General features: G+C 43.9%; 7 non-coding genes across 7 annotated transcripts; 6 read left to right on the top strand and 1 right to left on the bottom strand.

The window, feature by feature from the left end:
* Positions 1 to 19,111: 19,111 nt before the first annotated feature.
* Positions 19,112 to 19,186, bottom strand: Trnat-ugu (transfer RNA threonine (anticodon UGU)). Its single transcript has one exon. It is a non-coding gene; the product is annotated as a tRNA-Thr (tRNA).
* A 317-nt stretch (positions 19,187 to 19,503) lies between these two features.
* On the top strand, positions 19,504 to 19,578 carry Trnat-ugu (transfer RNA threonine (anticodon UGU)). The gene has a single exon. It is a non-coding gene; the product is annotated as a tRNA-Thr (tRNA).
* Positions 19,579 to 19,911: 333 nt separating this feature from the next.
* Trnat-ugu (transfer RNA threonine (anticodon UGU)) lies at positions 19,912 to 19,986 on the top strand. Its single transcript has one exon. It is a non-coding gene; the product is annotated as a tRNA-Thr (tRNA).
* A 333-nt stretch (positions 19,987 to 20,319) lies between these two features.
* Positions 20,320 to 20,394, top strand: Trnat-ugu (transfer RNA threonine (anticodon UGU)). Its single transcript has one exon. It is a non-coding gene; the product is annotated as a tRNA-Thr (tRNA).
* Positions 20,395 to 20,727: 333 nt separating this feature from the next.
* Trnat-ugu (transfer RNA threonine (anticodon UGU)) lies at positions 20,728 to 20,802 on the top strand. The gene has a single exon. It is a non-coding gene; the product is annotated as a tRNA-Thr (tRNA).
* A 333-nt stretch (positions 20,803 to 21,135) lies between these two features.
* Positions 21,136 to 21,210, top strand: Trnat-ugu (transfer RNA threonine (anticodon UGU)). The gene has a single exon. It is a non-coding gene; the product is annotated as a tRNA-Thr (tRNA).
* A 333-nt stretch (positions 21,211 to 21,543) lies between these two features.
* Trnat-ugu (transfer RNA threonine (anticodon UGU)) lies at positions 21,544 to 21,618 on the top strand. The gene has a single exon. It is a non-coding gene; the product is annotated as a tRNA-Thr (tRNA).
* The last annotated feature ends 6,153 nt before the right edge of the window (positions 21,619 to 27,771 follow it).

Raw genomic sequence — 27,771 nt, 5'->3', positions numbered from 1 at the left:
CCATTCGCAACCGTCTCCATGAAGCTGGGCTACGGTCCCGCACACCGTTAGGCCGTCTTCCGCTCACGCCCCAACATCGTGCAGCCCGCCTCCAGTGGTGTCGCGACAGGCGTGAATGGAGGGACGAATGGAGACGTGTCGTCTTCAGCGATGAGAGTCGCTTCTGCCTTGGTGCCAATGATGGTCGTATGCGTGTTTGGCGCCGTGCAGGTGAGCGCCACAATCAGGACTGCATACGACCGAGGCACACAGGGCCAACACCCGGCATCATGGTGTGGGGAGCGATCTCCTACACTGGCCGTACACCACTGGTGATCGTCGAGGGGACACTGAATAGTGCACGGTACATCCAAACCGTCATCGAACCCATCGTTCTACCATTCCTAGACCGGCAAGGGAACTTGCTGTTCCAACAGGACAATGCACGTCCTCATGTATCCCGTGCCACCCAACGTGCTCTAGAAGGTGTAAGTCAACTACCCTGGCCAGCAAGATCTCCGGATCTGTCCCCCATTGAGCATGTTCGGGACTGGATGAAGCGTCGTCTCACGCGGTCTGCACGTCCAGCACGAACGCTGGTCCAACTGAGGCGCCAGGTGGAAATGGCATGGCAAGCCGTTCCACAGGACTACATCCAGCATCTCTACGATCGTCTCCATGGGAGAATAGCAGCCTGCATTGCTGCGAAAGGTGGATATACACTGTACTAGTGCCGACATTGTGCATGCTCTGTTGCCTGTGTCTATGTGCCTGTGGTTCTGTCAGTGTGATCATGTGATGTATCTGACCCCAGGAATGTGTCAATAAAGTTTCCCCTTCCTGGGACAATGAATTCACGGTGTTCTTATTTCAATTTCCAGGAGTGTATTTGACCAATGAATACCCGTTTATCATCTGCATTTCTTCTTGGTGTAGCAATTTTAATGGCCAGTAGTGCATTGGGCAGGTGATCGTAATGTTTTGCCTTATGTGTGTCGGTATATATTTTTACGAGTGTATTATATGAAATCTCGATACAGCTGTTGGTATTGCTAATTTTATTTTGTCGAAGGTCTCGGGCGGCGCTGAGCGGAGGTCGAGGAACGCTGCATGTATATGCGTTTACCATCTCCGAAAGTTTTCGTATCCGGTTCTGCCCACTGCTGCTGATCAAACAGAAACAGTGCGCTAAGCTCAACATACTAAACGCGCTCGTTTGAGACACATACACGCTGGTTCTCATACTTCTCACAGATACTTGACAGTCAAGTAACAAGGACATAGGACTGTGAATTTCGTGTGTAACTATGTGTACCTTGGCCAAAATGAACGTTTCGTACGTGTTTCCTGATGAAACTGTCATGTAAACCCGCGTGACAGCAACTGAATGAGACCGGTGGGGCCGCGCGGGATAGGCCGAGCTCGTCTAAAGGCGCTGCAGTCTTGGACTGTGCGGAGTCCCATAAGATTTCACACACATTCGAACATTTTTTTGAGACCGGTGGGTGACGAAGGCATAAGAACTTTCCTTTTTAACTACTTTTGTATCGCTTATCTCCGACTGGGTGCCATAGGTAAGAGACCAAATAAACAGATTGTAATAACTTTACATTTAATGGAACTTCTATGAGGGCATGCTGAAAAGTAATGCCTCTGAATTTTTTATGTGAAGACTCTTAAGACTTTTTAAATAATAGAGACGTTATTAACTTTCTACAACTTCATTCTTAATGTCTACAAATTTGTTTCTCAACACAGCCACCCTGACGATGAACATTTATCTTACAATGATACACCAAATTGTTGGTGGCGTCATTGTAGAATGCTTGATTTTGTTGATGGACCAACAATCTCACCTCTGCTCGCACAGTTTCATCATTAGCAAAGCGAAGTCCTCGAAGACGTTCTTTAAGTTCTCGAAACAGATGAAAATCGGATGGGGACTGCGTGGAGGAGGGTCGATGACACTGAACCCAAGGCGTCCGTTTGTTGCAGATGCCGCAGCGCCCGTGTGTGTTCAGGCATTCTCATGCTGAAGGAGAGGATGCTCCATGTGTGGACGAAATTTTCGAATTCGAAACTCGATTACACCACACTTTCTCACACATCGACATAGTTACGTCACACACCGCCATGTTGCACGCTATAAATCGGAGCCCTCTAGCGGCGGAGGGCTGCAGATTTATAGAAATGGAGATTAAAAATTTAGAATGTTAATAGCGTTTGTTTTGTTTTAAAATGTTTAGTAGTTTTCAGATAAAAGAATCGGAGGCTTTACTTTTCAGCACGCCCTCGTATTTAGTGTCGTGAACTAAATGAGTGATTACATACATTTTCACGTTCTTCAGGGTTTCTTCCCACCTTCTCATCTCCCTTTATCTAGACTGTAGGACAAGGAGACAAGACAGCCATTAAGATTTCTTCTAATCCAAGAACAGATGTAGTTTGGTGTCAACACCCGAAGAAGGTAGCATTTCATATCTTTCTCGAGTACGTCGCAACTGTTACAAGAGAAAAAGGATGACTTTCAGTGCATATAAGCTACATGTATCGCTCGTGCACCTTCTGCAAGAAAAAAAAAAGGTTTGTGTTTCCTTAAGATGCAACTCATATGAGAAGTAGAAGAGATTTATAATGTCATTCGAGAAAATACTATGCTAATGACTGATTTTGCTTGTTAATAAATAATTCTTTGTGGCCCAACGGCGTGGTGAAAGTCTTTCAATAAGATGTCACTTCGGCGACTTACGTGTCACTAAACTATGTCAAAAATTCTACCGGGGAAAGGGGACCCACAGTTCAATGTAGAATACTAACCACATTCCGTTCCTGGCGAACCTTCACATCACTGAGAGGATAAAAGCAGACTGAAAATTCGGTGGTCCGACCGGAGTTTAACCCCGCGACCTTTTGGTTTCCAGCGATTCTTTACTGCTTTACAGTGCCCGACATTTTGTTCGTTGGAAAGATCTCCTACAATAACACAAGCTGCATATGTCTATGGACAAAGAAGAATGCCGACTATTACTTGTAAATCATTAATACATTAAAAAATGCTTCCGAATGTTTCGCAATCAGATATCATTTTATTACCTAATCTTACTGGTGTCTGTCCTATGTGCTCGTTAATAATACATAGCTATGAAGCTGTGTATTACGAGGTTTTCACCACGGTTACGTGACGATAGACACAGTGATAACTCAAACGTCGTATCTTTCTGCATAGGCAGCCATAAACAAGAAATAACAACGTTCGGACACCCTAATGTATGACGGCGCCCACATCCCATTAGTATTCTGTTAATAACTTACGTCGAGAAAAGTGCCCGAGGAGATTCAGTGTGGCCGACCGGCAAGACGCACTCTCAGCTAACTTGTCGTTTAACAGCAGCCCCTCGACTAATTATCACAACAGACTGTAATATGAGCGAGAGGTGTCACCTTTACACGAACATCATGACCGTAGTCGTTTCGACTTCGCTAAAGAAAACATCCGACACATTATTTGTTTCAATGTTAATTGAGAGTATTCTGACAAGCTACCGAAGTAAAAGTAATCACCATTTGGCTCATTGTAAGTTCTACCTCCTTACGCTAGCTTCACAGATATTATGTGTCTACGTGCTGTGTTAATAGCTGAGTTATTATTTAACTGTCAAGTCAGTTATAAGCGCGTTGATAACTTCCTTCTGAGTATCGAGGATCTTCGCTGATTATTACGGATGAGAAGTGTTGATTAGTAAGTGATCTAGGAAAGACAGTCTTTTAATGGGGTAATACGTAAGGCTAATAACCGGGAACTCGCTACACGATAATCTGCCTGCTCAGGCGATGGCGCGTAATGAATGAGCCTCCGCAGCCCGCGTTGACCCCGACGCCGAAAAGCACTTAGCACCGCCTCCCTGCGTCACCGCCTGGAACATTCCCTGCGCAGTCTGCAAGTTTTCCGTTTTTCAGATGCCTCTCGTCTCTCCCTCGGACGTCTTTAAGGGGTTCCATCAGGTTCTCTGACATCGGCACGTTCTGTTTGCTCAGAGAGGGAAGAATAAGAAGGGAGAAAGGAAGCGTGGAGTTAACGCTCGTGGACTCCGAGGTCGTTAGAGACGTAAGACTCGCTTGCTTGTGTAAGAAGGTCGAGTACACCAGCTGTGATTTCTCCATTGCGAACAGTTGCACATCTACGTCCAGTGAGAACAAAAATACGAATCAAAAAGTTACTTACATTCTAATGAAGCAAAAAACAAAAAAAAGGGAACTCTAAACACGGTGAGTGATTTAAGTGGAGACCTAATAATGTACCGAGAAATATGTGCCTCCCAAGAAACCGAAAAGACCAATTTCTCATAAGTTACAAGGGTGTACAAGGTCACACAAGCCTCCGTCTACTAAATGGCATTGTTGTCGGCGTACGGAGACCAATACGAATTTTCGAAGGGAATGTATATTTTTATTTACACATTTATTTTTTACTAGGGAAAACGAATAAATTTGTACTGAAACATTTTTCACTTTTCTATTTGTTTACACGAGCTGACTTTTTAAGGTATCCGAAATAATTGTTCAAAAAGGAATTATTCCAACTCTTGTTCGAAGTAAGCCTCTTTGTTGGGGAACTCTTCTTTTCACTTGCCCATCACACATGATAAATGGTGATGTGCATGAATTGTATCGCATAATTTTGATTTCATGGAGTAAGTTAATTAATATAATCACGGTATGTCGTTAATAATATCTCTAACATACATGACAGAAAAATTTTAATTTCAAAACAACCTTTTTAAGGTTAACAAATTATCTTTGTAATTTAATACTTCAGGGGGAAAGTAGTTATTTTTGTTTCTAAATTTCACCAATTGTTTACATTTCTTTGTACATATTCTGTTTTAAGAAACCACATTCAAAGGTGTAACTTACGTGTATTTATTGTATCACATATCCCGATCCAGTGATCACCGTAATTTGCGATCAGATACTTCCCGTGAGTAATTTGCTAGGCTGTCGTCACACTAGAACCACAAAATTCGTCTTTATTTAATGTGGTGTCACCGCCAGACACCACACTTGCTAGGTGGTAGCTTTAAATCGGCCGCGGTCCATTAGTACATGTCGGACCCGCGTGTCGCCACTGACAGTGATCGCAGACCGAGCGCCACCACACGGCAGGTCTCGAGAGACTTACTAGCACTCGCCCCAGTTGTACGGACGACTTAGCTAGCGATGCAGACTGACGAAGCCTCGCTCATTTGCAGAGCAGATATTCAGAATAGCCTTCAGCTAAGTCCATGGCTACGACCTAGCAAGACGCCATTAGCCTTACATAGCTTGTATCTAAAGAGTCTCACTTGTATCGTCAAGAGCGATGTACCACAAGGACGGATTAAAGTTAAGTATTCCAGGAGCTACGTACTTTTCTTTATAGCATTCATTACGTATCCTGTTTCAGACCTATCTACTAGCCTGCGTGAGTTAACGCGTGCCTTTCGGCTACTTCCGAGTGGCGTGGCTGTCTTGTTACGCCACAACATTTAAGACCAGTCTTCAGCCAATAACGCTAACTTATTTTTAACAAAATTTGCATATGTTTGTCCAAAATGTCCCTCTCCCCCCCAAAAAGATAAGGACCTACAGGCCAGACATCTGTTATTTCATACCAGATGTTAACAGGCCAAAAACGACGGTGGTCAACTTCACGCAACTTCAGTAACGTATCTATCAACCGCACCATGATCCGTGAATGCTGATTTTTTTGGAAATAATATACGTCTGGAAGCGCTATATTTACCGCCGTTTTGTCAGTTATCGACACACTTGGAGAAACGCGTTTCTTCTGTGGCACAGCATATTTATGTCATACAGCACCAAGGAACCACAACTGCTGTTGGTTACTGCTCTATGTTATAAATATTATGGATTTATTTCCGTTAAAAAAAACTTAAGGCCATGGTACAACCATTACCATGACGAACCAGATGCGACGAAATATGATAGACGAGAAATCGGTGACAAATAAATATTCCGAGAAGACAAGTCTTCAGTGGTTCAACATGTCTTTCACCTCCAGTGTACGCTTCCACGGGTAGTACACTCCTTCATAATATGGAACAACGAAGCACGAAGCGGTATGCAAAAAAGTCACAAAAGAAACAGAGCAGAAGACAGTCGAGGCACATGAGATGTGGTGATATAGAATAATGCTGAAAATTAAGTGGACTGAGAAGTTACATTATGAAAGAGTTTACCGTCCGTGGAAGCATACTCTCGAAGTGAAAGACAAGTAGAGCAACTGTTGATTAGTCTTAGTCTTCTCAGAATATTAGTTCGTAACCAATTACTTGCCTATCATATTTCCTCGCATCTGGTACGTCATGGGGATCATTTTAACATCACCGTAAGATTCTTTAAGCGGAAATAAATCAATGATGCACTGGCGGAAACAAAAATCGCAACACCAAAAAATAATTAATCTGGAGTAATGAAATTTCGGGATTACGTTTGCCTAGGTAACATATTTAAGGACTGACATTGCAAGATCACGGGTTAATACAAACGCGAGAGACCCCGTTGCAAATGTAACATGCTGGTACATTTATAATAGGTGTAACCACCAGAATATAGAATGCAAGCATGCAAATGTGCATTCATTGTCTTGTACACTTTCCGGTTGTCAATTTTCAGGATGGTGTTCCATGTCTGTTGCACCTGGTCGGTCAGTACAGGGACGGTTAATGCTGTTTGTGGATGATGCTGGAGTTGTCGTCCAATGATATCTCGTATGTGGTCGATTGGAAACAGATCTGGTGATTGAGCTGGTCAAGGCAACATGTCGACACTCTATAGAGCATTTTGGGTTACAACAGCAGTATGAGGGCGAGCGATATACTGTTGGAAAACGCCACCTGGAATGCTGCTCATGAATGGCAGCATAACAGATCGAATTGCCAGACTGACGTACTAATTTGAAATCAGGTTGCGTCGACTAACCACGAGACTGTTCCTTTTGTCAAACGAAATTGCACTGCAACCCATAACTCCAGTTGTAGGCCCAGTGCGTCTAGCATGCAGACAGGTTGGCTGCAGGCTCTTAACTGGTCTCCTTCTCATCAACACATGGCCACCACTAGCACCGTGGCAGAACCAGCAATCATCAGAAAACACAATAGACCTCCACTCTTTCCCTCGAATAAGTTCTCGCTTGACATCACTGAAGTCGCAAATGGCGATAGTGTGGGGTCAGTAGAATGCACGCTACAGAGCGTCTGGTTCGGAGCTGTCCTTGAAGTAACCGATTTGTAAATGTTCGTTGAGTCACTGTGGTGCCAACTGCTGCTCAGATTGCTGCTGCAGATGCAGTACGATGCGCCAAAGCCAAAAGCCGAACACAATGGTCGTCTCTCTCGGCAGTGTCACGTGGCCATCAGGAGTGGCTGGCCGTTGTGGCCGAGCGGTTCTAGGCGCTTCAGTCTGGAACCGCGCGACCGCTACGGTCGCAGGTTAGAATCCTGCCTCGGGCATGGATGTGTGTGATGTCCTTAGGTTAGTTAGGTTTAAGTAGTTCTAAGTTCTAGGGGACTGATGAGCTCAGATGTTAAGTCCCATAGTGCTCAGAACCATTTGAACCATCAGGAGTCTGGTCTCCTTGCGACCGTATATTCTCGTGACCACCGCTGTCAGCAGTCACGTAATGTGGCTAAATTCCTTTCAAGTTTTTCTGCGGTATTGCAGAAGGAACATTCAGCTTCTCGTAGCTCTATTGCATGACCTCGCTCGAACTCAGTGAGGTGTTGATAATGGTGTCTTTGTCCCCTTAAAGGCATTCTTGGCTAACATCAACTTACCACGTTCAGTCTCAATAGTAAGTAAAGCTCACAACCGTTAGAGTGTGTATTTAAAGCAAACCTGATTTTTACCCTCATAGGGGCGCTACTAGCGTCACTCGTAATACGACTGACGCGACATTTCAACAGCCATTATATCCCAGTTGTAGAAACACGCGTAACAATTTTGTTTATGTCACACGAGTCCTCGGTGTTGCTATTTTTTTCCGTATTTATAACACAGAGCAGTAATCAACCCCAATTGTGGTTGCTTGCTGACAAGAAGAAGGAACATGACGATAGGACTTCTACTAAGACATCAGGGAATAACTTTCATGGTACTAGAGGGAGCTGTAGGGAGTAAAAACTGTAGAATAAGACGGAGACTGGACTACATCCATCAGATACCTGAGGACATAGGTTGCATTTCCTATTCTAACAATGAGATGAAAATGTTGGCGCAGGAGAGGAAGTCGTGGCAGGCTGCATCCAAACAGTCAGAAGATAAAAAGAAAGTCATAGTAGCTGTCAGAGTCCTTCAGGACAGACAGTTTATAGAGTCACGTTTTATGTGTGAGCGATCATTGTCCTGTTGAAAAATAGCCCAACGATACTGTAGCATGAGAGCCAACACATGAGGACGCAGGATGACCGTGTCATATTGTTGTGTCGTTATAATTTCCGTAATCACTATCAGCCGTGACCTGAAGTCATTCCTGGTGGCTTCTCACAGCACGACGTCAAGAGTAACACCACTGTGCCTCTCCAAAACATTGTAACACTGGGACCTCTGCCCAGATGGCCATGATATGATGATTATCGGGGTATTGCAGAACCCCGATTCATCGCTGAACACATTGTGTGGCCATTCATCACCAGTGCATACCTCCCTGTCACGTCACTACTCCAAACGCAGCCGTTTGTGTTGTGGTATTAACGGCAGCCTACGCATGGCAAGTCCACAGTCAAGCTCACGCTAATTTACGACCAATGGTGTGGGAGGACACATAATGTTGCAGGGTGAGCATTACTTGTCATCGGATGACAGGCACAGATATGACGTGGTTATGATGTGCTTGGTGTGCAATACTGTGATCTTCCCTTGTGGTTGTCAGAAGTGGTCAACCGAAAACTTGACGACGATTATGCCAGCACTCTCATTCCCATGCACTGGTGCATCGGGCCCCTCTCACATTCCAATACTCCATAAGTTTCGATATTGCACGATTCGACCAGCCAGCCCAATGGAGATCATAATGTAACCCCTTCCAAACTCTGTTAGTTGCTGATAACATTCTCTCACAAGAGTATTTGACATCTCCGTGGCCTTCATAGTGAAATGCTCAATATCTGACGCTGTTCACACCCCTCATATAACCTACCACGGCTGGTAACAATAATAAACACGAACAGCAGTAATGTGGATATTGACATCCAATCATGTCTTCTGGGTGCTTCGCATTTTTGTCAGGCGGTGTATTTCTCTATCAAGAAAGACGAGGTACGAAGTAAAAGAGGTTTCTGTTCGTTTTAAGATTTGTTTATATTTTGTTCTCTGCACAAATGGTTCAAATGGCTCTGAGCACTATGGGACTTAATATCTGAGGTCATCAGTCCCCTAGAACTTAGAACTACTTAAACCTAACTAACCTAAGGACATCACGCACATCCATGCCCGAGGCAGGATTCGAACCTGCGACCGTAGCGGTCGCGCGGTTCCAGACTGAAGTGCCTAGAACCGCTCGGCCACACAGGCTGGCCGTTCTCAGCACATATAATGCACTGAACATTTGGTTAAAGGTTATCATAATTGCATGATGCGTTCCTTCCTCTGCCAGTGTCAGATCAAGTCATGGACAGTGTTTGTAATTTTTGTTCGTGGTGTTACGAACAGGAGCGGACATAAATATGGAAATACCAAAATCATAACGCGTAACCATGCCCAATATGGTGTAGAAAACAGGTGGCTTTCAAAACAGCTTCCAATCGTCTCGGAGTGGATAATTACGTAATGCATGGTTTTCAAGGGAATCTTATACCATACTTCCTGTAAAATTGTGGTAAATTCGGCAACCATCATTGAGGTGGACAGCGATTACGTACCCTTCTGTTCAAAAGTAGACCAAAAACGCTGAATAATATTGAGACTTGGTGACTGTGTGGTGGCCAGGGAAGATGAGACAATTCACCCTCATTCTGACAACACAAGTCCTGGCAGTGTGAGCTGAGTGATCAGGAGCTCTGTTGTTTTGGAACACAGCTTTACCATTGGGAACAAACATTCTACCTGATCAGCCAAAATGGTCACATAGTCCTCGGCAGTCATGCGCCCTTTAAAAGTAACCATGGAGCACATGGAATACCACGGTATACCTCCCCAAATTATCATCAAACCCCTGCCATGTTTCACACGGCGTACACCACACATAAATTTGGCCAGAAGGTGGAAATAGCGTGAAACAATAGTCATCCGACCTAATGACTATCCTACATTGGTCCATAGTTCACGTTTTATGATATCGGCACCATGTTTTCCTGTTTGATGCATGTGCATAACTAATGTGCGGCATTAGATTTCCAGCTCACTCTACAGTTCCTTATTTATGAAGCTCCGTGTTGTTTTAGGGCTGACAGGGTCCGCGAATGCGACATCCTTTTCTTCAGTGACTTATGCGTCTGTCGTCCTCTTCTTTTCCGTCACAATCCTCTTCAGTGACCGTCTGTCACGATAGCTCAGCACACACTTTCCGTCACGTCGTTACTTAGCGGATGATGTTTTTCCGCTTTCCCTGTATGCCATATCAATCTTCGATACGGTACATCCCAAAAAACCAAATACTTCGTTTGTCTTGGTTACGAAAGCATCCACCATACGAGCACCAACAAATTGCCCACCTTAGATGCGATCGGAGGTCATTTAAAAATAATAAAACTTGAAGTGACCCAAGATCGAATAAAATCTGTGGTACAGCTGTAATAATTTGTCAAAGAATTTCCTAGCATAACTCTCTTCCTCCTACAGTAAATTTGAATGATAAAGTTGGTAGTTATACCTTCAGTAACATAAAATTGTTTTTACTTGAACGATCGCATACTGATTTTGTGAAAGAACTTGCTCCCTTCATCAATAAACACTTCCGGGCTAAGTTGCCGTGGTCGATCTGTAAAACTTCTTCTCCCTAACGTTTCGTTCTCAACTACGGAGAACATCTTCGGAGGTGAGTCAACGACTGACTGCTAGGAGCTGGGGCCGCCGCTTATATGGATATCGTAGAGGGCGCCACCGCACGTCACGTGGCGTCGATGTGCAGCTATCTCTGGCTATCGTCTGTTCTCTCGATTGCAGGCAATCGATTGTCACGTGATTGATGCAACGTCGACCGCCATATCTTATCCAATTTTAATCCTTCTTCTTTACGATTAAAATTGTATTGATGTTTGTGGATTTCAATTGCCTCTCTATACATACGTGTATAATAATGCGACGTCCTCGCTAGCACGCTGGTTTCACCAAATTTTATTTCGTGATCTCCATCCTTAAAAACATGTTCCGCTACTGCCGATTTGTCGATATGTCCCAAGCGACAGTTTCTTTTGTGCTCCGTCAACCGTGTATTGATGCTTCTTTTTGTAGTTCCTATGTAAACCCTGCCACAACTGCACTCGTTGAGCGTTAGGCACCGGCACTGCAACAGCGACGTACTTTTGAAAAACAAGCATAAGTGTTCATTACAGTTGGGGACAGTCAACATAGGTCTCGATAAGGTGAGAAAGGCTCTACTCGAGCAGCTGTTTTGTCAAAACAACACACCGAGCGAGGCGGCGCAGTGGTTAGTCACTGGACTCGCATTCGGGAGGACGACGGTTCAATCCCGCGTCCGGCCATCCTGATTTAGGTTTTCCGTGATTTCCCTAAATCGCTCCAGGCAAATGCCGGGATGGTTCCTTTCAAAGGGCACGGCCGACTTCCTTCCCCGTCCTTCCCTAATCCGATGAGACTGATGACCTCGCTGTCTGGTCTCCTTCCCTCAAACCAACCAACCAACCAATCAAAACAACAGCAACGCATCGAACGAATGCAAAGAGGTTCTATTTCCGCACCGAAGAACATTATTAACATGTACCAATTAACTGGCGATTTGGGAATTGCTCCTGGGAGAGACCGACTTCCAATTCACCACAAATTGTTGAAGAAGTTATTATTGCCATGGCTGAGAATGCCGAACGCAACGTGCAATCATCAAGCAGTGCACGAGCTGTGTCACGACAGCTGAAAATGTAGTGGTACATGTGAGACGTTTCGGGAAAGAGCAGTGCAATCTCTTAATGCGGCTCCAGGCTGTCGTGGATGCAGGTGGTCGTCTCGTTAAGCGTTGCTTATAATCTGCAACGTGAATGTTAACGTCTCATATGGAAATAAGAACGTGTTTCTTACTGTGGTTTATTCGTTGTTTCTCTTCCGCATGTCCTTTCAAATATTTCCACAACCGTTCATTGTCCTACGATCACTTGTTTTTCATGCGGGTGTTCTCAAGTAGCGAAAATTTAACTATAACCACCCTGTATATAGGGCAATCGCAACGTCAGAATTAAACGATTGACATTCACTCACAGGAAACACTATCTGTATGTGTAGCCGAGGTCACAAACGCACGCTTTGCGGTGGCGCTCGACACGATTGTAGCCGGTTCGAATTCCGGTAGTGGATCAAGCATATGGCCGGCAAGGAGAGGAGAATTATTGGCGTGAAGTTACTCATCACGACTCTTCATGCCAGTGTATGAGATATTCCAAACCTATCCGCAGTGCCTCATGAAGTGAGTGCATCTGACGCTGTTAACGGTTTTCCGATCGTCGAATGGGAACGGCAAGATCAGCAGGCTGGTTGGTGCTATTCGAGAGAAGTAGCGTGTAACTATGTGCCGGCACCGTGTTTCATCCTCTCCCTTCTCTCGTTACCGTGCATCACAAGGATTATGTCAGACTATACACATATCTCTCATACTCACCTACACTCAGCATATACACTCAAACCACAACTCTAGCTCGCCGCGATGTGTCCAATTACACTTGCATCCTGATCAGAATTTAAATTTTTATAAATATACATAAGAGTGTACATTAAATAATCTAAGGCCTTAGAGAAGCGAAGCTGATCAATAATCAAGTTCTGTTAATTCTGTTTTGGATGTACCAAACAATAACATATTTACTATTTTTCTGGATGAATTTATTGTGAAAATGTTGTGTTACATATACGTTTTAGTGGAACTAATACTTCTGGAAGATGCTAAAATCTTGATTTCAGTCCTCTCAACCTAGTTATAGTTCTTTCACATTTTAAGCGAATTACGTTTTGTATTTAACTTATTTTAATTTTTCCATACTTTCTTGCCATGGGCACTAGCAACTGTGTTTTTTCCTATTACAGCCATTACTGATCTTCACCATTTCTAGGCGTTCAATATCACTCTAAATACAGGACCATTATAACATGTACCTGCAAGTCATGATGAGTGTAGTGATAAATTATGAAGAGAGTACTTTACACCCCTAATCTTGCCACGGGAAATAAGCAAACATACACCGATACCGCTTTCGTTCGAGACGCCGATCTGGCTCTGTGGAATTATGACTAAGGAAATATCCGACGGTGACTCTGATGAAGAATCCATATGTGCATATGTCTCAAATGATTTAGGTAAATCACGGAAATATTACTTGGCATGGCTATACACTGGACTGATGTTCTCAATTTGGTCAAATGTTTGATCAGAGCGAAAACAAGGCTCCCTATAAATTACACAGTGGTTTTTTGTCCAAATTTTCTATAGCCAAAAAAAGGGTGTGAAATGGAAAAATGCGATATCAAATTGACTAGGGTGATGTCTACTTTTGCAGAGAAAAATTAAATTACTTGAAAGTGATCAGGATAATTAAGAAAAATTTTATTCGTGGTTTGGGGGAAGTTTTCTGGCGAACTTTTATAGCCAAGCGAAGATTCATAAATGGACAAATAGCGTATCAAATTGATCAACATGAGGCTTAGTTTTGCGCAAAAGATTTAACTGCTCAAAGTAATCATGGAACTAAGAAAAACTTGAATAGTCATTTGAGGTAAAATTACACAATATACTTTTGTCCACATTTTCATAGCCAAGCGAAGCGTTCGAAATGGGCAAATGGGATATCAAACTGACCATCGCGGAATCTATTTTTTGTCTAAACTTTCATAGCCAAACGAACAGTGAGAAATGGAAAAATGTGGCATGAAACTGACCAAAATTAGGTCTAATTTTGCAAAAAAGATTTAATCTTTCAAAAGTAATAAGGGTAACTAATAAAAACTGAATTAGTGACTGGAGGGAAATTTTTGTCAAATTTTCATAGTAAAACGAACAGTGGAAGTGGACAAATGAGATATAAAATTGACCAGCGATGCAAAAACAGATTTAATTTCTTAAAAGTAGACAGTGCAAATAAAGTAAAAGTATCCAGAATGAGATTTTCACTCTGCAGCGGAGTGTGCGCTGATATGAGAGTGAAAATCTCATTCTGGAAACATCCCCCAGGCTGTGGCTAAGCCATGTCTCCGCAATATCCTTTCTTTCAGGAGTGCTAGTTCTGCAAGGTTCGCAGGAGAGCTTCTGTAAAGTTTGGAAGGTAGGAGACGAGGTACTGGCAGAAGTAAAGCTGTGAGTACCCGGCGTGAGTCGTGCTTCGGTAGCTCAGTTGGTAGAGCACTTGCCCGCGAAAGGCAAAGGTCCCGAGTTCGAGTCTCGGTCGGGCACACAGTTTTAATCTGCCAGGAAGTTTCAAAGTAAAAGTAATTACTTATTTAAGGGGAAGCAAATATTTCACTAACAGTGGGTGTTTCAGAAAGTTAATCTCTTCAAGGGCGAGATATTTTGCGCAAAAATATTACTTTGGTGTAGAAATTATGGAATTCTTTCTTTCATCTTAAAAAATAAGGAATATCAAAATACAGGCTACATTAAATCTTCTCTGCTTGCTTTTTATGTACATAATCTTACTAATAATAGAACACCGATCGATATTTAATTATATTGTACTTCATGATTCCTGAACAAACCTTAAAAATAAAACAAAGTTGAATAACAGAATCAAATTTTTTGTGACGTGAGTTACGTAAAAATAAGAAATAAAATAGATTATAGAAACATTTGACGTACCTCATTTGCTGTACAAGATATCGAGTATCTTTCAAAGAGGCAGCTAATGCTTCTCTAATCTATTTTATTTCTGTTTCTTATTTCTCGACGTCATTTCACAAAATATCTGAATATTTTTTAAGATTTTTTTTTCATGGATAAGAGGCCGACTTCTTAAACACTACAGCCCGTTGCATGGGTTGGTTTTGTCTCACTGCTGTTGGCTGGTTATGTACTTTGTAATACCAATCCTCCTCGACATGCACCAACATTAACTGTTATGTTTTCTGAGGCTGCACTGAACAGATATATTGTCCACGTTCTCGCTAAATACGTACTGGTTGAGAACAAACTGGGAAGGAATACACTTCTGACCACATTATTTATATTTTACGAAACACAGAAAGAATCAAATCAAGACTACCAGTAGCATTCGACACCTCATTCATTATACACTGAGCAGCCAGAACATTATGATCACCGATCTACTAAAGACCCGTCCAGGTGATAGCAGCATCACGTGGCAAGGCATTAGTGCTGATCAGGCACACGCACAGTGAGTGTACCTGTAGCATCAGTGAGCGTGCTCTCCGTGTCTAGAGTGGGGCAGGCGCGACATCTATCTGAGTTTGATCGAGGGCAGATTGTGATGGCCGGAGGATCAGCACGAACGTTTCGGAAACTTGTCGGGTGTTCGAAGAGTGCTGCGGTGAGTGTCTTCAACATGTGGCGAAACCAAGGTGAAACCACGTCCAGACGTCGTGGCGCTGGCAACCACCCCTTGTTACAGATATCGGACGTCCTAGGCTGGACAGAGTGCTAAAACAGGACAGGCGGAGAACTTTGGCGGAACTAACATCAGCTCTTAATGCTCGGCGGAGTACAAGTGTGTCTGAACACACAGTGCACCGAACACCCCTAAAGACGGGCCTCCGCACCCGACGACCCATGCATTTGCCATCGTTAACACCACAACATCGGCAACTACGACTGAACTGGGCATGAGACCATCGGCACTCGCAGAGCTTCACATGGTCTGCTGAATCCCGATACCTTATTCAGCATGCCGATGGGAGGGAGCGGATCCGTCGTCTTCCAGGGGAACAACTCCTTGACACCTGTACTGCGGGACGGATACAAGCTGGTGGCGGTTTCATTATGCTCTGGGAAACATTCACGTGAGGATCCATGGGTCCAGTGGAGCTCGTGCAAGGTACCATAACGGCCAAGGAGTACCGTACACTAGTTGCAGACCACGTACACCCCTACATGACGATCATGTTCCCCGATGGCAGTGGCATTTTTCTACAAGGTAATGCGCCACGTCACAAGGCCAAGTTTGTGATGGAGTGGTTCGAGGAACACTGTGGCGAGTCCCAGTTGACGTGTTGGTCCCCCAACTCGCCAGATCAGAACCCGGTCGAACACATCTGCGATGTGATTGAACGTGGCGTCAGAGCTTATCGCCCCCTCTCCAGAGTATACGAGAATTAGGTGACTTGTTTGTGCAGATGTGGTGCCATCTCCCTCCAGCGACCTACCAAGGCCTCATTGCTTCCCTCCCACGACGCGTCGCCACTGTTATCAGCGTCAAAGGTCGCTGAGCCTCACAAGAATTCACACACGTAACTGTGACTCGATAAACAGGAATACTTTTGAAAACAGAATCAAATCCATGTTTCAATGAAAGCATGTTGTACCAAATAAAATTCTAAACATTAAAGAAGAAATTCACTCACAAAACCTCTAAACTGAAATGTTACTGTCGAGAGAATCCCCAAGTATTGTTGATTGACATCGTTAGTACCTCCACAAAGTAACACACGGACAAAGTCCTTCAAAATCCAGCAGACGACATCCACGCGGTGAAACAGAGATTGCCATACCTGTCGCCGCACTCTAGAGGTAGGCAAACACTTACCAAGAAGATACACAGTTCTTGACAGCCATGTGGATGACGTGCCTGACATCAAGTGGTGTCGGCACAGTTCGTGATCCGGTGCCGGATTCCTGACTCATCCTGTTCTCTTAGGTGTATGTGGAGTACGTTTGTAACTTCATGCCCATTACTTGCAGCGATATAGTTTGCGTATTATAGCTTTCTTGCAAACCGTTTAGATTGCTTCTGTTACACTCACTTGTGCTAACGGAACATAATGAGTAGTATCGCAACATTTTCAGCTAGTGCAAAACGATACAGAGATTATCTCGGTCCCTAACAGTTCATTGCTTACACGTCTTAAAGAGCGCTGTGGAATTTGTGGATGTCAGTATGCACAGATTTCCTAATTAACAGTTTGACTTCCATTTCTTCCACGTTTTTTATCATTTTCTGAATGCCAGTTAAGCCACCTGAAAATTAACAATAACTTTCTGCTCTTTATAGGTGGAAAAAATGAAAAAAACTGGGGGATGCCGGAGCGTAAAAGGCAGAATGATTACATCTCGCCGTAGAGACTATAAGCTCGAAATAAATTTTGAAGAGTTCGCTGGAAAGATCATTTAAAAGTAGAATATCTCAGAACATAGAATTTCTTATAACACATCTATAAGGAAGAAATATTATGGCTTAACGACCCGCCGACGACTGTTCGTTAGAGATCGGATGCAAACTCGGATTGGGGAAGGGTGAGGAAAGAATGCGGCCGTGCCACTCCAAAAGAACCACTGAGGCATTCGCCTTAAGCGACTTAGGGAAAGCACGGAAAACCTAAATATGTATGACCAAACGTTGATTTGAACCACCATCCTTTCGAATAAGAGTCTAGTGTTTTACCACTGTGGCACATCGCTCAGTAACACATCTATAACATCGTGACGCTGAAAAAATTTTAATAAGCCAATTACATTTTAACGTATATATGTCTTCATCCTTATTCTCTACTGTGAAGTGAATGGAAGATGGTACTCCCCGTCTACTGCGTATCAGAGTTTCTGTCCGTTCCATTCACATAATGGCTGCTTAAATACCTCTACACGTGCTATAATTAGTCCAACCATCTTCGCGTTCCCTAAGAAAACGATACATAGGAGACTTCAGTATATTCCTAAATTCCTCATTTAACTGTGATTCTTGGAACTGTATAAGTTTGCTTTCGCGGAATAGTTGGCTTCCGTCTTCAAGCGTTTGCCAATACAGATTTTTCAGCATTTCCGTGACGCTCTCAAAGGTCAAACAAAATGTCATCATTCGTGCTGTCCTCCTCTGTATACGCACAATATCGCGTGTTAGTCCTATTTGATACGGTGCAACCACTTGAGCAGTGTTCTATGATAGGCTGCACGAGAGTTTTGTAAGCAATCCCCTTTGTAGAATGATTTTTTTTCAGTAGTCTACCCATGAACCGAAGTTTGCCCCCTGCGTTTCCTACGACTGATGCAATGTAACATTCCATTTTATATTTCTACAAATTTTTACATCGAGGTATTGTTATGAATTAATTGATTACAATTGTTACTCATTGATGTTTTAGGATAACACACATTTTCGTTTCGCGAGGTACACATTTTTACATGTCACAACACTTAAAGTAAGTTGGCAAATTTTGCACCACTTCTCCATCTTATCAAGGTGTGGCTGGATATTTGTGTAGCTGTCCTCGGATAGTAGTTCTCCACACATAACTGCATCATTCGCAAATAGTTTGAGGTTACTATTAATATCGTTAGCTAGGTCATTAATGTACAACATACATTTGTTGATTACTCTCCATCCAAGGTAACATGCTGTCCCATCCCTGACAAGAAATCCTTAATACTGCCACAAATTAGGTTTTATTCACCATCTGATTGTAATGCCATTAATAACTCATACCTTCTAAGATTCTGCAATAGATGGATGCCAGTAGAGTTGCACTCTACCAAAACTACGGTTTGTTGGTTTGGGTATAATACATAAATTACGTACTAAATGGAAGTACTGGTAGCATTATTTGTTTTTCACATGGTCAGAACGGAAAATCATTCAGTGTAAGTCCACAGCGTATTTTACATCTTTAGAGAATATAAATTGCATTTTTAAGTAACAATAATTATTTTAACTATATATGACCATGCAGCTTTGCTAGAATAGAAATGATAATTAAATGAACACCCTAGCTGCAAGCAGGCGTTGATACACTTCGTTGGGGACATGTTGAAAATGTGTGCCCCGACCGGGACTCGAACCCGGGATCTCCTGCTTACATGGCAGACGCTCTATCCATCTGAGCCACCGCGGGCACAGAGGATAGTGTATCAACGCCTGCTTGCAGCTAGGGTGTTCATTTAATTATCATTTCTATTCTAGCAAAGCTGCATGGTCATATATAGTTAAAATAAAATATGGGTTCCCGGCCTTTGACCTTCTTGTGTGCGAACGCACACGCTATGCCCAAAACTCATACGGGACTTGGTAGATTAATCTGCCACGAGTAATGAGTATGATGGGCAAACATCTAATAGGCGCACTACGAATGTAGTGTTGTGGACATGTTGGGAATGTGGATCTCACGGGGAGCGTGCAAGGGATAAGTCCCTGCAGACGCACTATCCTCTGTGCCCGCGGTGGCTCAGATGGATAGAGCGTCTGCCATGTAAGCAGGAGATCCCGGGTTCGAGTCCCGGTCGGGGCACACATTTTCAACATGTCCCCAACGAAGTGTATCAACGCCTGCTTGCAGCTAGGGTGTTCATTTAATTATCATTTCTATTCTAGCAAAGCTGCATGGTCATATATAGTTAAAATAAAATATGGGTTCCCGGCCTTTGACCTTCTTGTGTGCGAACGCACACGCTATGCCCAAAACTCATACGGGACTTGGTAGATTAATCTGCCACGAGTAATGAGTATGATGGGCAAACATCTAATAGGCGCACTACGAATGTAGTGTTGTGGACATGTTGGGAATGTGGATCTCACGGGGAGCGTGCAAGGGATAAGTCCCTGCAGACGCACTATCCTCTGTGCCCGCGGTGGCTCAGATGGATAGAGCGTCTGCCATGTAAGCAGGAGATCCCGGGTTCGAGTCCCGGTCGGGGCACACATTTTCAACATGTCCCCAACGAAGTGTATCAACGCCTGCTTGCAGCTAGGGTGTTCATTTAATTATCATTTCTATTCTAGCAAAGCTGCATGGTCATATATAGTTAAAATAAAATATGGGTTCCCGGCCTTTGACCTTCTTGTGTGCGAACGCACACGCTATGCCCAAAACTCATACGGGACTTGGTAGATTAATCTGCCACGAGTAATGAGTATGATGGGCAAACATCTAATAGGCGCACTACGAATGTAGTGTTGTGGACATGTTGGGAATGTGGATCTCACGGGGAGCGTGCAAGGGATAAGTCCCTGCAGACGCACTATCCTCTGTGCCCGCGGTGGCTCAGATGGATAGAGCGTCTGCCATGTAAGCAGGAGATCCCGGGTTCGAGTCCCGGTCGGGGCACACATTTTCAACATGTCCCCAACGAAGTGTATCAACGCCTGCTTGCAGCTAGGGTGTTCATTTAATTATCATTTCTATTCTAGCAAAGCTGCATGGTCATATATAGTTAAAATAAAATATGGGTTCCCGGCCTTTGACCTTCTTGTGTGCGAACGCACACGCTATGCCCAAAACTCATACGGGACTTGGTAGATTAATCTGCCACGAGTAATGAGTATGATGGGCAAACATCTAATAGGCGCACTACGAATGTAGTGTTGTGGACATGTTGGGAATGTGGATCTCACGGGGAGCGTGCAAGGGATAAGTCCCTGCAGACGCACTATCCTCTGTGCCCGCGGTGGCTCAGATGGATAGAGCGTCTGCCATGTAAGCAGGAGATCCCGGGTTCGAGTCCCGGTCGGGGCACACATTTTCAACATGTCCCCAACGAAGTGTATCAACGCCTGCTTGCAGCTAGGGTGTTCATTTAATTATCATTTCTATTCTAGCAAAGCTGCATGGTCATATATAGTTAAAATAAAATATGGGTTCCCGGCCTTTGACCTTCTTGTGTGCGAACGCACACGCTATGCCCAAAACTCATACGGGACTTGGTAGATTAATCTGCCACGAGTAATGAGTATGATGGGCAAACATCTAATAGGCGCACTACGAATGTAGTGTTGTGGACATGTTGGGAATGTGGATCTCACGGGGAGCGTGCAAGGGATAAGTCCCTGCAGACGCACTATCCTCTGTGCCCGCGGTGGCTCAGATGGATAGAGCGTCTGCCATGTAAGCAGGAGATCCCGGGTTCGAGTCCCGGTCGGGGCACACATTTTCAACATGTCCCCAACGAAGTGTATCAACGCCTGCTTGCAGCTAGGGTGTTCATTTAATTATCATTTCTATTCTAGCAAAGCTGCATGGTCATATATAGTTAAAATAAAATATGGGTTCCCGGCCTTTGACCTTCTTGTGTGCGAACGCACACGCTATGCCCAAAACTCATACGGGACTTGGTAGATTAATCTGCCACGAGTAATGAGTATGATGGGCAAACATCTAATAGGCGCACTACGAATGTAGTGTTGTGGACATGTTGGGAATGTGGATCTCACGGGGAGCGTGCAAGGGATAAGTCCCTGCAGACGCACTATCCTCTGTGCCCGCGGTGGCTCAGATGGATAGAGCGTCTGCCATGTAAGCAGGAGATCCCGGGTTCGAGTCCCGGTCGGGGCACACATTTTCAACATGTCCCCAACGAAGTGTATCAACGCCTGCTTGCAGCTAGGGTGTTCATTTAATTATCATAACAATAATTAGTTGATCACGTAAATTCTGCGCTTCTGTGTAACCAAAAGTACACTTTACATGCACAAACATAAAAATCTATACAACAACTATTCTTATTTTGTAGTCAATTAAACGTTCTTCGTCACTATCAAAGACAAGAGTTTCCTGTTATTATGGATAAATGCTAAATATGTTTATGAATAACAGAAACAGACATGTTTTACATAAGCTCGATGAAGTATTGAAGCGACGTTTGATATATTATTGATGTTTTTTTATTTTATCTTTCTGTTTATTTTTATTTTTTATGTATTTCTTTGTTTCGGAGGAAACTGCGTCTTCTACAGCTATGTGATAAATATATTTTTTTATTTTATTTTTACTACAACATCTTTCTGTTTCACATTACAAATTAACACTTATTCCCGAATACATCTGAATCAATCAATGACAGTTTCAATTTTTCTATGTATACTGTTTATTTTTAAGTATCAGATAGGAGGATAACTATGAAGAACAAAATTTTCCGTAGGTTTCGCAGCCCTTTATAGATCCTGACTCGTTTTCTAGACGGTTCACCGCTTCCGGTTATAGTAGTAGGACACCGATCGCTTACATAAACAAAGCGTTTGATCTGAGGTATAGCTCGATAGGTATGCAACACACCTGACGTACATGTATCGCGGGTACGACCTTAACTGACCAAGACTACTAGAGAAATTACCACAGTCTACACTTACTTACGATAGTTTACGGTAGCCTACGTAGTTTTAAAACTCCAGATATCAGAAATGATGGGCGGAGATTCCTGAGGCCTTGGGACGAGAATGGGAACGAACATTCAGCCGATTCGGTTTTCACTTGGAACAGGGATTTTATTTCCTTTCTGTCTGACCCAACAGACAGTGACGTGGTGAGCGCGTAATATCGGCTGTTAGAGACGCAGGAGCTCAGGTCTATTGGTGTTTCTCTGAGAGTCGTTTCCTGGCATGTTTTAGACGCTCCGTTTATCTACCATCATGGAACTTGTAAGGTTGCTTTTTCTAATCCACGTAAGATACAGGGTGATTTTGGTAAATGGTGACAAACTGCAGCAAACTGCCCGTGAGAGGATAAGGAGAAAAAGAACATATAGCTATAAATACGTTCTTAGCGAAGTAGGCCCATTTGATGGTGCAGGACAGCGTCGGTTTCATTGGCTGAATGCAGGAATGAGGACACACCAGGCAAGTGCGAACGTTGTCTGTACTAAAGTTTTAGGTCCACACTCAGGAGGCAGTCGACGATAATTCCCACCCACACACTGAGGCTGATGGTTGCTGCCAACACGCCGTAGGAATTTTCAGTAGTCCACATATGGGTGTTTTGAAGGTTGAAAAGACTGCCCCTGGTAAATGTAGCGTAATCTGTAAATAGGGCAGATCTCAAACATCCCATCACCGTGGTGGGCTGTCCGACGAACCAGCGACAAAGCCATTGCTGCTGAAGCAAGGCCTGCACGCGCTGTAACTGATACGGATAGTGGTCTTTGAGGAGAATGTTCCACACGGTAGTCTGGTTCACCCCATGATGGTGGGCCATCTGCCTGGTGCTGACACAAGGGTCATATTCTGTAGTGTTCAGCACCTTCTACTCCACCTTCAAGTGGGTGTGCCTCCCTTGGAACGCATTTCCGGCCATATGTTCATCTGACATTTATTGCTCCTTATCGTCTCCTACAGTTTGCCCCCGTTTAGTAAAAACACCGTGCACACGGAACGTTGTGGACCGCGACTGCTTGGCTCGCTTAAGGTCATGATGTCAGGTAACTTTCTAGTATCATTGGTTTGGTACCCCACCGCTTTCCGGGACGTCTCCAGGCACGTATTCAGCCTGGAACGTCAGTGACTGGAGTAGAATTATCTGCAATAATGAGTCCCGCTTCGAAGTGAGCCACGATGATTAGCGAAGACATGTCTGTAGACGCCCTGGATAGAGGTAGGATATCAACCTGACTGACCATACGGCCCGACAACCAGGAGTGACAGTGTGCGTGCCATTTATTTTCATGGCAGGAAGCCTTTGGTTGTCATCCGCGGCAGCCTTATAACACAGCGCTGCGTCGACGATATTCTAAGCGCCGTTTATTTCCCCTTCATGGCATGCCATTATGGGCTTACATTTCAGCAATACAACGACGGCGAGAGTCTCTACTGCTTGTCTTCGTGCTTGCCAAACCTAACATTGGCCATCAAGATCGCCCGATCTCTCCCCAACTGAGCACTTTTGGAGCATTATGGGCAGGGCCCATCAACTATCTCAGGAATTCGACGACCCATCGCGTCATTTAGACATAATCTGGCGCGATATCCCTCATGAGGACATCCAACAAATCCAACAATCAATGTCAAGCCGAATAACTCCTTGAATAAGGGCCAGAGGTGGACCAACACGTTATTAACTTGCTCAATTTACGAAGCTCTTTCTCTTGTATGAATCACCCAATTTTTCTGAAACTGTAATCATTTATATGTCTGCACATTTACATCACACCTACCGATTTCCGTCTCATTCGAATAATTCCTTCGTGATGCGTCGTATTTTTGTGGTTTTTTTTTTCTTCCTGTGTATTTTCGTTAGTTTCTTGGAGTTCGCAAAATGCAGGGGGCGATCTGCAGCCCGCCCGAGTATAGGACGCAAACCTTGAGCTCTGTGTGGTGGAGTAGCCATTTCATAGTGATACTGGTCTCTCAAGGCAGGTTTCAGTGATGCAGAGTGATCAAGAATTTTATTCTTTCAGTATGGAAAGCTTGTAAGCATTTAAAAATGTGTTCCCGTTGGCGGCGTTGAAATCCTGGTTAAGCTTTTTCTGATTCTGATTCTGACAGCGAGTATTTACAGCTTAGGACGTGATTGCGCGAAAGAGACCTCTTATTAAATCGTACGGCTATCGCTAGCTGGAAATAATGTTTTATGGAAGAAAGAGATTTGGAGTGAGAGTTAATGAATACGATATTGCAGCGCATGTGTCGTTAAGAATGACGATGCAATGTTCCTTCGGGCATGCATGAATGTCATGAAATACATGGAATGTAATCGCAGTTACAAATACGGACAACAGTCAGCTGTATAATGAAATGACACCAATGAAAATCTGTGCCGGACCAAGACTCGAACACTCGTTCGACCTATACTTGAGTATTGCTCATCAGTGTGGGATCCGTACCAGGTCGGGTTGACGGAGGAGATAGGGAAGATCCAAAGAAGAGCGGCGCGTTTCGTCACAGGGTTATTTGGTAAGCGTGCTAGCGTTACTGAGATGTTTAGCAAACTCAAGTGGCAGACTCCGCAAGAGAGGCCCTCTGCATCGCGGTGTAGCTTGCTGGCCAGGTTTCGAGAGGGTGTGTTTCTGGATGAGGTATATATTGCTTCCCCCTACTTATACCTCCCGAGGAGATCACGAATGTAAAATTAGAGAGATTCGAGCGCGCACGGAGGCTTTCCGGCAGTCGTTCTTCCGGCCAACCATACGCGACTGGAACAGGAAACGGAGGTAATGACAGTGGCACGTAAAGTTCCCTCTGCCACACACCGTTGGGTGGCTTGCGGAGTATAAATGTAGATGTAGATGTAGAACTCGGATTTCCCGTTTAACGTGAGGGGTCATCATAACGGTTTTGTCTATCCGTGCACCACCCACGACCAGACACAGACATCCATATGCCGACGTTCATACGTCACAACCAGCATTCGTACACATTCCACAATTCATCTACGTCTACATCTACGTGATTACTCTGCTATTCACAGTAAAGTGCCTGGCGGAGGATTCAATGAACCATCTTCAAGTTGTCTCTTTACCGTTCCACAATCGAACGGCGCGCGGGAAAAACGAGCCCTCAAAGTTTTGGTGCGAGCCCCGACTTCTCTTATTTTATCGTGATGATTATTTCTCCCTATGTAGGTGGGTGCCAACCGAATGTTTTCGCAATCAGAGGAGAAGATTCGTGAATGAAATTTCATGAGAAGATCCCGTCGCAACGGAAAACGCCTTTGTGTTAATGATTACCACTCCAATTCACGTATATGTGTGTGGCACTATCTCCCCTATTTCGCTATAATACTAAACGAGCTGCCCTTCTTTGAACTTTTTCGATGTCATCCTTCAGTCCCACCTGATGCGGATCCCACACCGCACTCCAGGATAGGGCGGATAAGCGTGGTGTAAGCAGTCTCTTTAGTAGACCTGTTGCACTTTCTAAGTGTTCTGCCAATGAATCGCAGTCTTTGGTCTGCTCTACCCACAACATTATCTATTATAGTTCTGGGTGGAGATTTTAATTTGCCAGATATAGACTGGGAGACTCAAACGTTCATAACGGGTGGCAGGGACAAAGAATCCAGTGAAATTTTTTAAGTGCTTTATCTGAAAACTACCTTGAGCAGTTAAACAGAGAACCGACTCGTGGCGATAACATATTAGACCTTCTGGTGACAAACAGACCCGAAGTATTTGAAACAGTTAACGCAGAACAGGGAATCAGCGATCATAAAGCGACTACTGCATCGATGATTTCAGCCGTAAATAGAAATATTAAAAAAGGTAGGAAGATTTTTCTGTTTAGCAAATGTGACAAAAAGCAGATTACAGAGTACCTGACGGCTCAAAACAAAAGTTTTGCCTCAAGTACAAATAGTGTTGAGGATCAGTGGACAAAGTTCAAAACCATCGTACAATATGCGTTAGATGAGTATGTGCCAAGCAAGATCGTAAGAGATGGAAATGAGCCACCGTGGTACAACAACCGAGTTAGAAAACTGCTGCGGAGGCAAATGGAACTTCACAGCAAACATAAACATAGCCAAAGCCTTGCAGACAAACAAAAATTACGCGAAGCGAAATGTAGTGTGAGGAGAGCTATGCGAGAGGCGTTCAATGAATTCGAAAGTAAAGTTCTATGTACTGACTTGGCAGAAAATCCTAAGAAATTTTGGTCTTATGTCAAAGCGGTAGGTGGATCAAAACAAAATGTCCAGACACTCTGTAACCAAAATGGCACTGAAACAGAGGATGACAGACTAAAGGCCGAAATACTAAATGTCTTTTTCCAAAGCTGTTTCACAGAGGAAGACTGCACTGTAGTTCCTTCTCTAGATTGTCGCACAGATGACAAAATGGTAGATATCGAAATAGACGACAGAGGGATAGAGAAACAATTAAAATCGCTCAAAAGAGGAAAGGCCGCTGGACCTGATGGGATACCAGTTCGATTTTATACAGAGTATGCGAAGGAACTTGCCCCCCTTCTTGCAGCGGTGTACCGTAGGTCTCTAGAAGAGCATAGCGTTCCAAAGGATTGGATAAGGGCTCAGGTCATCCCCATTTTCAAGAAGGGACGTCGAACAGATGTGCGGTACTGTAGACCTATATCTCTCACGTAGATCAGTTGTAGAATTTTGGAACACGTATTATGCTCGAGTATAATGACTCTTCTGGAGGCTAGAAATCTACTCTGTAGGAATCAGTATGGGTTTCGAAAAAGACGGTCGTGTGAAACCCAGCTCGCGCTATTCGTCCACGAGACTCTGAGGGCCATAGACACGGGTTCCCAGGTAGATGCCGTGTTTCTTGACTTCCGCAAGGCGTTCGATACAGTTCCGCACAGTCGTTTAATGAACAAAGTAAGAGCATATGGACTATCAGACCAATTGTGTGATTGGATTGAAGAGTTCCTAGATAACAGAATGCAGCATGTCATTCTCAATGGAGAGAAGTCTTCCGAAGTAAGAGTGATTTCAGGTGTGCCGCAGGGGAGTGTCGTAGGACCGTTGCTATTCACAATATACATAAATGACCTTGTGGATGACATCGGAAGTTCACTGAGGCTTCTTGCAGATGATGCTGTGGTGTATCGAGAGGTTGTGACAATGGAAAATTGTACTGAAATGCAGGAGGATCTGCAGCGAATTGATGCATGGTGCAGGGAATGGCAACTCAATCTCAATGTAGACAAGTGTAATGTGCTGCGAATACGTAGAAAGATAGATCCCTTATCATTTAGCTACAAAATAGCAGGTCAGCAACTGGAAGCAGTTAATTCCATAAACTATCGGGGAGTA

The sequence above is a fragment of the Schistocerca nitens genome, chromosome 3 (genome assembly GCF_023898315.1).
Source record: "Schistocerca nitens isolate TAMUIC-IGC-003100 chromosome 3, iqSchNite1.1, whole genome shotgun sequence".
Taxonomy (NCBI): domain Eukaryota; kingdom Metazoa; phylum Arthropoda; class Insecta; order Orthoptera; family Acrididae; genus Schistocerca; species Schistocerca nitens.
Note: the sequence above shows the minus strand (reverse complement) of the source record. Positions and strands in the feature narration are given on the sequence as shown.